Below are 12,799 nucleotides of genomic sequence, written 5' to 3' on the forward strand. Positions count from 1 at the left end.
AATATACATGTCAGAATAAAGTACGTGATCAGAACCTCCTGAATTACAGCTCCCTAATTAGTGTCCCTGTGTCAATTATCCCATCCCACATGTCAAATATTACACAAGGATTATATTTCAAAATAGACAGACTCTCTATTTGAAATATAAAATCCCAAATGGCTGTTTGATGTATATCAGTGTTATTATATCACATTTATCAGGTAAAAGATAAAACAGTTTTCCATATACCTCTACAATTCTAATGCTACTGTGCTTTTGATAGCATTTAATTTAGCAGTGCAGTTACATCCATGTATTTTCACATGAGGGGACATTTACTATGTAAAAAGGGGGGTAAAAAGGGTTTCACATTTTCGGCCAGCTTTTTCCTTTCCAAAATAGTAACAACACTGTAATTCAATACTCGAACTGAACCTCTTTGACCCCTGAATCCAAAACTGACAAAAAGAGGCAAGAAGGGGAGAAAAAAGAAAGGAGAGAAATTTTTACTTCATCACGTTTTCCTCACTTTCACAAAGTAAATAATTTGCATGTGTGCAACTACAATGTAAATGTATTTGACAGTGTTTTGGCTTTCACATAATTCAAACTTCCCCTAATAAACCTAGCTTTCATAATATACATGATTAAGATACAATTTACAAAACAAAATCAGCCTCGATTGATTGTAAGAAGTACATCTATAGGTGAGCAAAGTAATGTTGGGTGGATTCAACAGGGCAGAAGCACCCACCTAAATTAAAGTCTCTGTGTAATCCCTAAACTTAAAGTGCTTGCTTTGCCAGATGAAGATGAAATGGTGAATCAAGATCTAAATTATTTTACATCAAAGACAGCTTTTATATTTCACAATTTGTTATCCTTTAAAGTCTAATATCTGGTTTAACTTGTAAATCTTTAACTGATACTGAAACTTTTCCACATATGTCTCAATTAAAAAATCCTTACAGAAAAATGCCCTAATGAGCAAAATTACTGACTGAAACCTGAACTAAGAATCCTAATCATCTCTTAAGAAAATGCATAGAAAGCAATCTTTATAATTGTAAATATTGGATCAGAAACTCAGTCCTCACCATGATAGTTGTCTATTTCAGATAGAAATGTGCATTATCAAGGTTAATCTGATCAAATTTTGCCATCAAGACAACAACAGGCTACTCTTGAGCAAGCAACAAACAAAAAATTAGTCCCAGAAATAATTACAGAAATCATTTTAAATATCAAAGGGAAGAGGACCATATTTGGCTCAGGAGTGAAATTATTTAAAAAGAAGTCAAAATATAGCAAAYAAAGTCTTTGTTACAAAGAAATATCCCCAGTCCACACCAAGGGCTTCATGTATTTCATTTGTGAGTGCTGTGATGGCAAATGGAGTAAGCTAGAGGTAACTCGTTGAGAAAGAGGCAAATGCTAATAAAATACCAAGTACCTAAACTACAGTGCCCCTTGAAATCTCAGGCTGGCCTTACTCTGTATTTTAGTATTTTGTCTCCAGTTACCTTTTTCTTATTTTTGTCACTTCACATCAACTCCAGTAATAAAAGCTACATATCATTTTCACCCCATACAATCCTTTCAGTGTTGCTTGCATTCACTGATTCATCAGCATATACAACTCCTTAATAAGCCAAAGTCAATCTAATTTCCTCCTCCTCATATTCTCACCCACACAACTCCCTCTTCCATGTATTTCAGCCTTACTTCGAAGTAACTTCCTTGCCTGGCATGCTAAAATCCAGAAACAGTGTCTATCATTATAACTACAGTTCACACCCTGACCAGTCACAGCAGCAGCAGAATTAGACTATAATCTCCTAAACAATGTAGAATCTGTAAATCAACACTAACCAGATCTCTTTAGCATGTAGATCAATGAAGCAGTGTAGGGATATGAAGCTTCAAGTAGCTTTTCTAAGGTGAAGTCAACCTCCGGGTATGAATTTGTTCAGCTTGGATTTTTTTCTCCTCTGGCCTTTGCCCCTCAAAAGCAAGTCTTAAGAAAATAGTCTTTTATTGTATCCTGAAAACAGTAACTTCTGCTTGACAAAAGGGTAAAATAGTTACACACAAACATATGCTTAGAATACAGGCAGGACTAGGCAGGACCATAATAGAGATTAAAAACAATCTACCTTTCAGTACTACCCTGCCTAGCCTTCTTGACAGTAAGGATGCTTGTATTTCTTTACTCTAAAAACAAACAACAGTGGCTTTTCTAATCAAAGGAATAATAACATGTTACCAGCAAAAATTAACAACGCATTAAAACATTTATATAGAGTTGTTGTGCTGATGGAACACAAATTACCCATATCTTACGGAAAAGGTTCACAGAGAGTTAAAGAAATGGGGCCTGATGGAGTAACACAACGTTTCTTGGCACAGGACAGTAATTTCCATAACACAGTGTATGAGGGGTCTCTACTTGCAGCAATGAAGCTCTATCATGCTGACTGATATGTCATCGTGCACAATTTATTTGGGCTAGCCCAGTACCCATGGAAGTTGCTGGCTGCTTTATATTGGAAGTTACTTGAGACTTCACAGGTGTACTGAGAGTTCTCTTCCAGTAATGCAAATGGGCCTAAATATAATCTTCCACAGAAACGTGGGTAAGATCAAATTTTTCTTTCTCTGTCCTAAAGAAAAAGACCAAATTGAAGGCGTATAAAAGGAGTTTTAAAGCAGATTTCTGCTCACTAGTTCTCTGGTTTCTTAGCTTTGATGTCCGCCAGGTTCTTGTTTTCTGTTTTTTGTTCCTTAAGAGCTTGTGAAAATGTCTGGAATTCTTCAGGAATGGGGAAAGGTGTCAGACGCTGATCTGTTGACCACATACACTCAGTATGTGCTTCCCAAGGCTTCCTCTTAGTGATATTTCCGGAGTGGAAATTTAACAAGTATTGTAAACAAAAAATATGTAATCCTAACTCCTCTTTACACTCAGTTTTTCATGCCAGTGTGGACCAGTGTGGAAAGAGAGGGCCTCCAGAGTATCARCTTTAGTAGATGGGGACACACAGAATAGTGTGAAACAGTTGGGAGGTCTGGTTTAAACGCGTAACCTGAAACACTGGAAACTAGAACTCACAGCGGGGCTTAGCAACAAAATCAACAATATAGACAGCTCATGACATGTGATCACCAAAGCAGAAACAAGGTTGCTTAAATATAGCCTCAGTAGGTATTAGAATATTTCTGAGAAGTACACATCAAGCACGAGACAGATGCTACTAATAAGTAGAGCTTTAGCCATTTATTTTTATATTTAAATATCCAGCTATATTTATCTGAAAGACTTAACCACGCCATTCTTGACAGAAAGGTATGCCAGTTACTTACTGCTGTCTAGACAAAAAGATTTAAAACTGCGAAAGATAAAACCTTTGCAAGGGAGCATGGAAAAGTGCTTTAAGAGTCCGTGAGAAGGGCAGTAGCTCTACACTTGAGTCCCTAGAGCTTTCACTTCAAGAGTTTTGTCTGTTGGGTATACTAATTAATTCGTAAACAGTTTCCTAATGCTTGTTCTTGAACCTAAATTGTTTGGGTTTGGCGGGGGGGAGGTTAGTAAGTTATGAAAACTCTAGAAACCTGGAAAAATCAATCAGCATTACAGCTACACACAGGAGTAATGGCTGATGATTACCTGACATTTTTGGAGTTGTGACCATGGTGTGGTGAACCACTTCAAACCAGGACATAAAGATATGAATCATCTACAGTGAGAAAGCTGTCCCACTTCCAAACTTCTTAAAAAAAAAAAAAAAAAAATCCAGACTATCTGGACACTCACCCTAAGTGTTTGGACAGCTTTAAATGATCCTATGATCTCAGTGAAGAAATTGTTCTTGAAATGAGTTACACATTTCACCTCTATTTTTAGCATAACCATAAACCAGACCTGCTAAACAGAGGTTTCCCAATCTCTGCTACAGTAATTTGGTACCATGTGGTACAAAAAGCTGGAAGGAAGCAGAATACAAAAAAGTTACCACAGACTTCAAGGAGCAGAGAGGTATAAAGAGTTTCACAAGCTTCCCTAAATATTCAGAAATATATATATTTTTTGGATGGGGCAAATATTTCTGTACCACTGCTTTCTTTAAGCATTTCATTATCGGCCAAAACAAATGGCAGACTAACAGCAGTGCTCAAGCAACGCTACAGGATATCAGGTCCATATAAAAACAGTGTTTCAGTTTGACACAAAAATGAAATTAATACAGTTCATTCCTTGGCCCCTTGGTCATCCCCTTTGTATTGCACRAAAGATGCCCTGAAGGAATAACTGAAGACAAAGTCCAGCTGGTAAAAAAAATCAGTGCACTGACTTTATGCGCTCATTTTTCCCATTCTGCAGGGAACTATGYTGAGGATCAGATCACAGACACAGTGCACGGTACCAGGGCGCACAGCGCTCTGCAGGTCTCTTACAGCAATGTGCTTCTGAGCCTGCTGTAGACAGAGACAAGAGGAGTAAACAAAAAGGCGGCATTGAGTCAGACACCTTTCCTTTCCCAAAACTTTCCATTGGCCACTGAGCGAAAAYTAGCATTAGTGAATATTCTCCCTTATTCCTGAAGCAGATCGTCTCACTTCAGAAGTTACAGATTTGTTTTATTATACTTGTACTAACCTGAAAAAATGAGCTTAGAATAATTCCAGGCATATGTCAGTTAGCAAAAGACTTTACATGGCAGGAATGTTAAACAAATAACTTCACCAAATCTAGTTCTTACAAATGAGTAAATAATGTTTTTGTTGACTTTAAATTTCTTCTGTGACCGGGACTACAAAACTCAGTAACTTTCCTCATGGAACTATTCAAGATGAGCAGTAGTTGYAAAACCTATTCCTGTCTTTATGTAAAATTGTAGAACGTAGAGCAAGAGGGGACTCTAAAAAGTCATCGGGTTTGTCCTTAAGGCAGAATCAATATTTGTGTCACTTATGACAGATGTTTGTTGTTAATGATGGTGACTTCACCACCTCCCTAGGCTTTGCTATGTTTATGTTTAGAAAGATTTTCTTAATCACTATTCTGACTCTCTCTGGTGTAATTTAGCTTATTATTTCTTATTATGTCTGCCATGAACACAAAGGCATATTACTCCCTTCCTCTTTACATTTTTTTTTCCATTTTAATTATTACCATGACCCTCACATCTTCTTTTTTGTGCAATTGACTGTTTCTGTCTAAAACTTTGCGTTTCTATTGACTTTCATCTTTTTTTTTTTTCCAGATGATCTCATTTGGGATTCTAATTCTGTTTTCCTCAGGTTCAAAATTTCTCCATCTCCTGTCATATGCAAATTCACTGAGTATAATATTATTCCCTCATCCTCATCATTCATGAAAATTGTTAACAACATTTAATCAAGAACAACTCCCTGTAGAACCTTTTCAATATATTTCAATTAAATAGTAGAATTTGATAACTGTTCTCCGAGTGTAGCTTTTCATTCAGCTTTGTGTTTACCCTGTAAATTGAAGAACACTATGTTTCCTTATCTTTTCTGTAAGAGTATCATTCAATACTGGGCCAAAAACTAAGTAATGAAAAGGCGGGACACTTCACGGGTCCTTTGTATCTGTGGCCCTCTTACCTTGTCATAGCAGGAAGTCAGACTGCTTTGTCATGATTTGGTCTTGAGAACTTGAGAGCTATTCCCTCTCTCCAGCCTGTCGTCTAACTGCTTCTGAAAACTTAGGCCATTTGTTGCATGATTCGTGGGGGAGATTTTGGTGATTTTGTCATGCAGAACGCAACTGATAATCAAGGTTCCTCAGATACCATCATTTAACACCATGAAAATTAAGGTTATACAAAAACCAAATGACTGCTAAATGCTTTTTTTCTTTTTTTTTTTTTTTTTTTTGTCTAAACATTTTCCCAAATACTCACTCTAAAAGAAAGAAGTATCTCTAAGATGTCTTGAGTGAATATAAAACCATGCATCTCACACATAAATGATGTACCTTATTGATCAGCATTAGTAGAAGCATCCCTCTATGCTGATTTATGTCTCAACGCAGCTTTCATTGGAATAAAGGCCCCACAAAGTACATGGATATCATGTGGTAGTGAATCAATTATGCTCATTCGGATCATACTCAAAGCACTTATGTCATATTGTTGACTCCTCAACCACCTGCTCTTGTCAAGGAGGTCTGGCACACAGGCGCTAAAGCATTCTTGATTAGCTTCAGTCATGCCCTGTTCTGGTTTAAAAAAATCTGTTGCCATCATTTTCATATCAATATCTTTTGAATAGCCATCACTATCTATAGATGTGTATAAATGAGATGGAAAAGGTGCAGAAGAGGACTTAGGACATGGAGGAGTACATGCTTTAACCACCAGTCAGATGATATAGACTGTGCAAAAACCCGCCTGCTAAAATAAAATTCAGCTAAAATGAAGAGGCACAACATCCCTGACCGGACTTATTACTAATATAGATGAACTACTTTTCATCTGAAGTGAAGCCACATAGCCACATGGAGGCCCAGGAAGCACTCAGATGTAAGAAACCAGCAGAAATACCCTTGGAAATAACGTTGCTGAATTACTAGATTTTATGCAAAAAAAAAATGCAAATATGTATTGTATCAAAACAAACAATTCTTTTTTCTCTACCCCAACAATTAACAACTAAAATCACTAATCATTAATCCTAGTGATCCTAACAGTCACTAGAGTCACTCTAAGTCCAAGTGTGGACTTTCCCTGAAATACGGGGAAAAAAAAAAAAAAAAACAACAACAATAAAGGACAGTGCATAATGAGTCACATGAGAATAAAAATCAATTTGAACATAGTTTTTTACAGGAATCAATTCTATTTCATCAGGAATGTTACTAATATATCAAAAGGCCACAGAAGACTTATTGCAAAGCTTATTACTGGAAAGCACCTTTATATTTCCATGTATGTTAAAAAAGAGTCGGAAAATAGAATTTTCACAAGATATTTAGGAACTTTTCTTTCTTTTAGTCTGAGTTATTCCAGATTTATACTGAATAGCTCAAGTGAAAAAATAATGTAGCCTATCACACTTAGCGTATCAGTCCTTTGCTGAAGGCCTTTCACTTCTGGAGTTATTTTATGCTGCATTTGCAACAAATGAATTTATGGGGCTCTCTCTTTGCAAATTTTTCCAGAGTTTCAACTGCTAGATTTCTTTTCCCTCCAAAATCTCATTCACTTAGGACTTTATGTAAAAATACAATCTCTTCTTCCTGAATTTGTAGAAGCAGGAAAAGATAAAAAATATAGAGTAAGAGAAAACATACTTGAGCCTTGAGACCAAATGTGTCCACCTGCAGTAGTGTTTTATTGGACACGTGTGGGTTTCTAAATCCAGTAAACATGGAATGAGAGAAAGTAAAGCTCTCAAACCACAAATCAAAACTATTCAGGTCCTTAGGAAATGTTAAAGCTACACATGGCATTCAGAACTGGAGAATGTTCCATTCCAGAGCAGGAGTTATACTATGTCCCTGTCCATTTAGCCAAGAATTACTATTCAGGAACCAACAGACTAGTGTCCTGAATATCCTGGCAGGAAAAGTAATGGCACAAAAGGAAAATCTTAGGACAATAACTAGTCCCAAGGGTAGCAGCAAAATGTCTTTCCATTAGCTATGATTAAGTAGTAAGGCAAATATTCCAGTCCCTGCCTAATCAAGTTTAGCAACTGGCAACAGTAGAAAACGTAAAACAGTAATTCAGTGCCTTCACCCTCTCTATTACTGCATTACTAACTACCTATAAAAAGTCAAGGTGTAGCCTTGTGAGAACTTCCTGAAGATGCCACCCACTGAACAAAGACCGAAAAAGAACTGATAGGTGGAAAATCACATACGTGCTTCTTATTAAGTAGCCTATATCTACACTCCCAGTGGAATGGGGCAATTGCTTTCTGCCCTCTTTTTCCAATGAAACCACACTCMTGAAGGCAATTTCCAGAAACTGCACTTTTAGCTAAGGAGAAGGCATATTATAGGACACATATAGAAACTATGAATGGTAATAAGGCTTAAATTCTTCTGTTCTGGACAGATAACCTGTTGTCAATCTAGTCACACTTGGAGGAAATGGTGATATGATAATTACTTCTCAGTCCCTCCAAAGAAAGTGCTACATGCTATACTTTAAATAGGAGGGGAACATACTTTTTTATATATTTTCTTCATGCATTTTTAAGCCACTGCATTCCTTATACCACTGTGATGAAGTATAATGTGATGAAGTATAACATGATGAAGATGACACCAAGTATAGTGTCTACCTGATATATTTTAAGTGAGCAGCAATTTGCAGTGCATACACTTAAAGGAATTTTTGCAGTTATAKATAACACTGGTTCCTGTTATATGCCACAGACTTAAAAGAAGAAAAAACACAGCAGTCAGAATRCTATCAGCACTGCAAGGAACTTTGCAAAATACTGATCCAATGGGGACTCTTTCCACTGATTTCAGAAGGCAATGGGAGAAGCTCCAGTAAACATTATTCAACAACAAAAAAAATCACATATCCATAATTCCAGGGGGGAAAAAGTCATTAACAGGAGACCATTTCAAAAGTTTCATAAAGAGCAGAAAGGAAAGAACCATATAAAAGAGGGCTACAAAGGATTTCAGGTCGTATCATTGTCACAGATGAACCAAGAAATATGCACTTTAAGTATATATCTATTGAAAGCTTTCAGCACCACTGGGAAAATTTTAAACACTTTTCTTTTTAAAAGAAAGAAAATTAAAGTGCTGATAGACAAAGGGACTGTTAACATAGGCTAAAACCAGGTCGCACGTTCCAGATAAAGCCAGCAATCACAGCATCAGAAATTCAGGCAGCTCCAGTCTTGTGGGTTTTAAAGATTCTCTTTGCACTGTACAAAGAGCTACATGACTGGGTCAGGCAAGCCGTCAGCAACAACACAGCCCAGTGCCGTGAGGGAAGCTGCGCTTTGGKTTACCCGCCTATCTTGCGTTATGAAAATTTGGCTATGTGAGAGCATGTTGTGGTGTGTCAGAAGACCATTTCACTTCACAGGCATCTACACAGCAGAGGAATTTCACATCTTCATTGCATATGCAGGTCATGGGTACCAATCCCTTTCCCTCCTGTTCCATGAAGATACCTGCAAACAGCYGGGGAAAATAATATGCAGAACCTGGGGTCATCGTGTGCACACACAGCCCCTGTATTTCTTTTTTTCTCTGCCTTCCAGTGGGATGACCTGAACCCTACCCATTACRATTCCTGCCTGGAAATCATTCTGTTCATTCCTGAGGATTATAGCACTTTGCCAAACTTATTCAAGCACCTTTAGTCTAGAGGTTGAATTGCAAATCATGTAAGATCAAAGTCATTCTTGAAATTTGTGTATTTTTTCCTGTATAATAAAAAAACTGGAAAGCGGTTTATTTCTTTTGGTCTTGTAAACTTGCTTCTTCCTGTAAAGATGGATGAGGGGATTAAGGAGTCAGGTGTTTAGATGTGGCTTGCACAGCCAGCGCCGCTCTCGGGATTCCAGAGTAGTTAATCTTGAAAGGAAAATGAACATGTCTTTTAAATCCAAATATCTGGCTTCAGACATGCAATTTTAAGCTATTGCCCATTAGTTCCAATCTTAATAAACTAATCTGGAAAACAGCTTTCTTTCCCATGCTCATTTCTTCTATTAATCTGTTCAGCTGAATAGTTATAACAAGTAGCAGACATACAATTATATCATTTTTGCGCTCTGGTATGATTTAGCAGACTCATCACAGATTTAGGAGACAGGAATTTCTAAATCCTAAATTTTAATCTTGGTTATTTACGCTGTGTCTATTTTTGTGCGAAGTACTCAGGCTCATTACACCTTACAGTCCTACAGACATCGCATACCTTATTAAAAATAACAGAAAAAGCCTCTGCTTGAGAGTTTGCCTGCAGGAGCTTATCATGTGAGGAATAGATACATTATTGAAGTAATTCCTTTTTGCACATCTATACCAGCACAACAATCATTAGAATAATTAGATTCTTTTGTTGGCGAAAGAGCTCCTAGTTACCCATCTCTCTAGTTACTGGTCTTTAGTGAAGATAAGTTGCTGTCTTTTAAAACTTTTATGGGCTACAGGCCGACTCTTAGGACAAATAGTTCCTTTCTCAGTTCAGAATAAAAACCTGTTGCATTAAATTACACTTGCTGTTGCCATGCCAACATGATTTCTTTGCTCACACTTCGTTTTGCACTCTGAATGGCATGCCTAATAAAAAATCAGGACTTTCCATTTTAGCCATCTCAAATGTGCATCTGGACTCCATCCTAGACTGTAGGTTCCTTTAGGAAATATTCCAGCTTGAGTTAAAAATACAGTTCTTAAGGTCGCTAAGCATAATCTCCTAGCACAAGTGAATGTTAACACAAAGAAGTTTGATGGGGAACTACTATTTGGATTTTGTAATACTACAGAAATCAGTAGATCAGCAGTGCAGAACATGAAGCTTGTTGGCATCATGCAGGGTGCCTTTGGAATTTTTAGAAAGAAAGTGAAAAAATAGCTAACCTAAATCTAGCACAGAATCAATAGACAAAGATGAGCTACAGAGGGAGAACAGATGCTCTAGGGTACCTCGCTTTCATGTAAAAATGTTTGTAGTGTGCYTTGGATGACAGTTTAAGAAGTTACCCAGCTGATCTTCCTCATGCCAGCAGGACAGCCCATAGCAGCATCCTGCTGCAGAAGTGGCCTCGGCTCTCGTGTTCCCCAGTCTGTGCTTGGTGTATGGAGGAGGGTTCAGCCTTACATACACTCTCCCTGCTGCCCTGGGCACTCCTGGGGGCTAGGGGATGTACTTTACTTTATGCCTCACGGAGTTTTTTCCCAAGCAAAGAAAACAAACAGCAGGACTTGAGGACACTGTAAACTTTGCCCTCACAGCTGGAGGCAGAGTGAGGCAGTGGCAGCCAGCAATAAGGGACAGGCGAGAAGAAAACAAAAAGTGATGGAGAGCGACAGCCACTGCACAAAGAGTTCATTCTGTGCCTGTATTAAGAAGTCTGAGGGTCCCCTACTGGGGAAAAGAAACCATTAAAATATTCATTAAAAAGAATATCAACTTGAGCATTTGTTATTTATGGCGAGTCTTTACAAGCCATTACTCTTCAGATGTATTCTAATAAGTCATCKTGTACTCCCTGTACTGCTCCAGTCTGTTAGCAGACCAAACATCCCTCAGCAAGTACCAGTGCTGCTCTGTGGCAGTGGGACGCTCAGTTTACAATGAGGTTTCTTTTACATGCACAGCTGGGGTTGATTTACAGTTTGAGCTTTCGTAGCTGAATCCACAAGAGTATTTAATTTTAGATTATCCAAAAGAAGAAACTTACACTAATCAAAAATAAAGGCGAATATACGCTCCACAGTGCCTGCCTGACAGTGCCAATGTTGGAAGGGGTTAAAGGAGGGTGAAATAAAACTGGAATATTGGTCATGTGCACAAAATACCCAGCCCACCCTTCCAGATGAGCATCTGCTTTAGCTTCTCAGCACTGTAATACCAAATCCCTCAAGCTAGTTTTTCTGTAGGGTTTGGTCGTCATGTTTTTATCTTCTCCTGAATTTGCCAGTGACACAGTACTTTATCCACAGTTGAAATRCAGAGCAGATTAAGGCTACAAAGTTACCAATTACGTATTTCTACACAGAACGCATGAGAGGCCAACATAGAAGAAAAGTGACCAGGAGACCTGGCRTATAGTTCCTCTTTCTCATTTCTTACTGGAAGTAGATGGCCAACTGATAGTATACAAAATTCCCTTTGGTACATGAATTTGCTTTTTTCAAGACATTCTCCCAAATAAGTGTTTCCTTTCTTCCCAGGCCTACTGCAGGGCATGCAGTCTGCTGGAACATGACTTTTCCAAAGATCATTTTATTCACCTATGGCACTTGTCCTCCTTCTCAAGCAAACATCATTGACATGTTATTGATGGCTAGGCCATCTATACTGWTAAGTATAGATCCAAAGCTGCATCAGTGATGATCACCAGCTGCAGTATATAGTCACAGGTCTACTCAAAGTCTGAGGTCTGTCACAATGATCAATTAGTTCTGCCATTAGCTGAGGCAGATTCCCTTAGCAATGCAGCCAGAATGTACTAAAAATTTGTAAATAAATAAATTTCAGACATGTAAAATACAACTTCAGAAATTCTTCACTCCTCTTTATTATGTCAACCTTCAATTACAGAAGTATTCCTACTAGCWAATGTTCATTTGCACATGGATTCAGAGTCAAGATTACTCATAGAGTGGGGAAATAGCTTGTATTCTCTAAAGAAGAATTAGGGAGATTTCCAAAGAATTTTAATTTGGTAATACCTTCACACTTGACATGATTTTTTTTAGAGAAGTTAGGTTTAACTACTTAACAGGCTATACAGACCTACTGGACACCATCAGACAACCTCAACCTTAATGACATTTGAAAGGCACTGAGGTGATTAGTGAAATTAAACCAATAGGGAGCCTGAATCTAAAGTGCTTACATAAAATTACTATGCATCTGATATTTAGATCTTACTAAATTATGAGGATTGGAGACAAAATAGTTAACAATAATTAATATATCTCTGATCAAATCTCCTATACTGATTCTAATTMCGTTGCTTTCCCAGAAGTACTTCTGTATTCAGGAATTCTTTTAATTATGGGAAAGATAACTAGGCCACCTGAACACTTGATATGGCCTTAGTGATGCAAGATGAACAAGCATTAAAGAAAAAGCTAAAC

The sequence above is a fragment of the Rhea americana genome, unplaced genomic scaffold, assembly GCF_003343005.1.
Source record: "Rhea americana isolate MKP2758 unplaced genomic scaffold, rheAme1 scaffold_44, whole genome shotgun sequence".
Classification (NCBI taxonomy): domain Eukaryota; kingdom Metazoa; phylum Chordata; class Aves; order Rheiformes; family Rheidae; genus Rhea; species Rhea americana.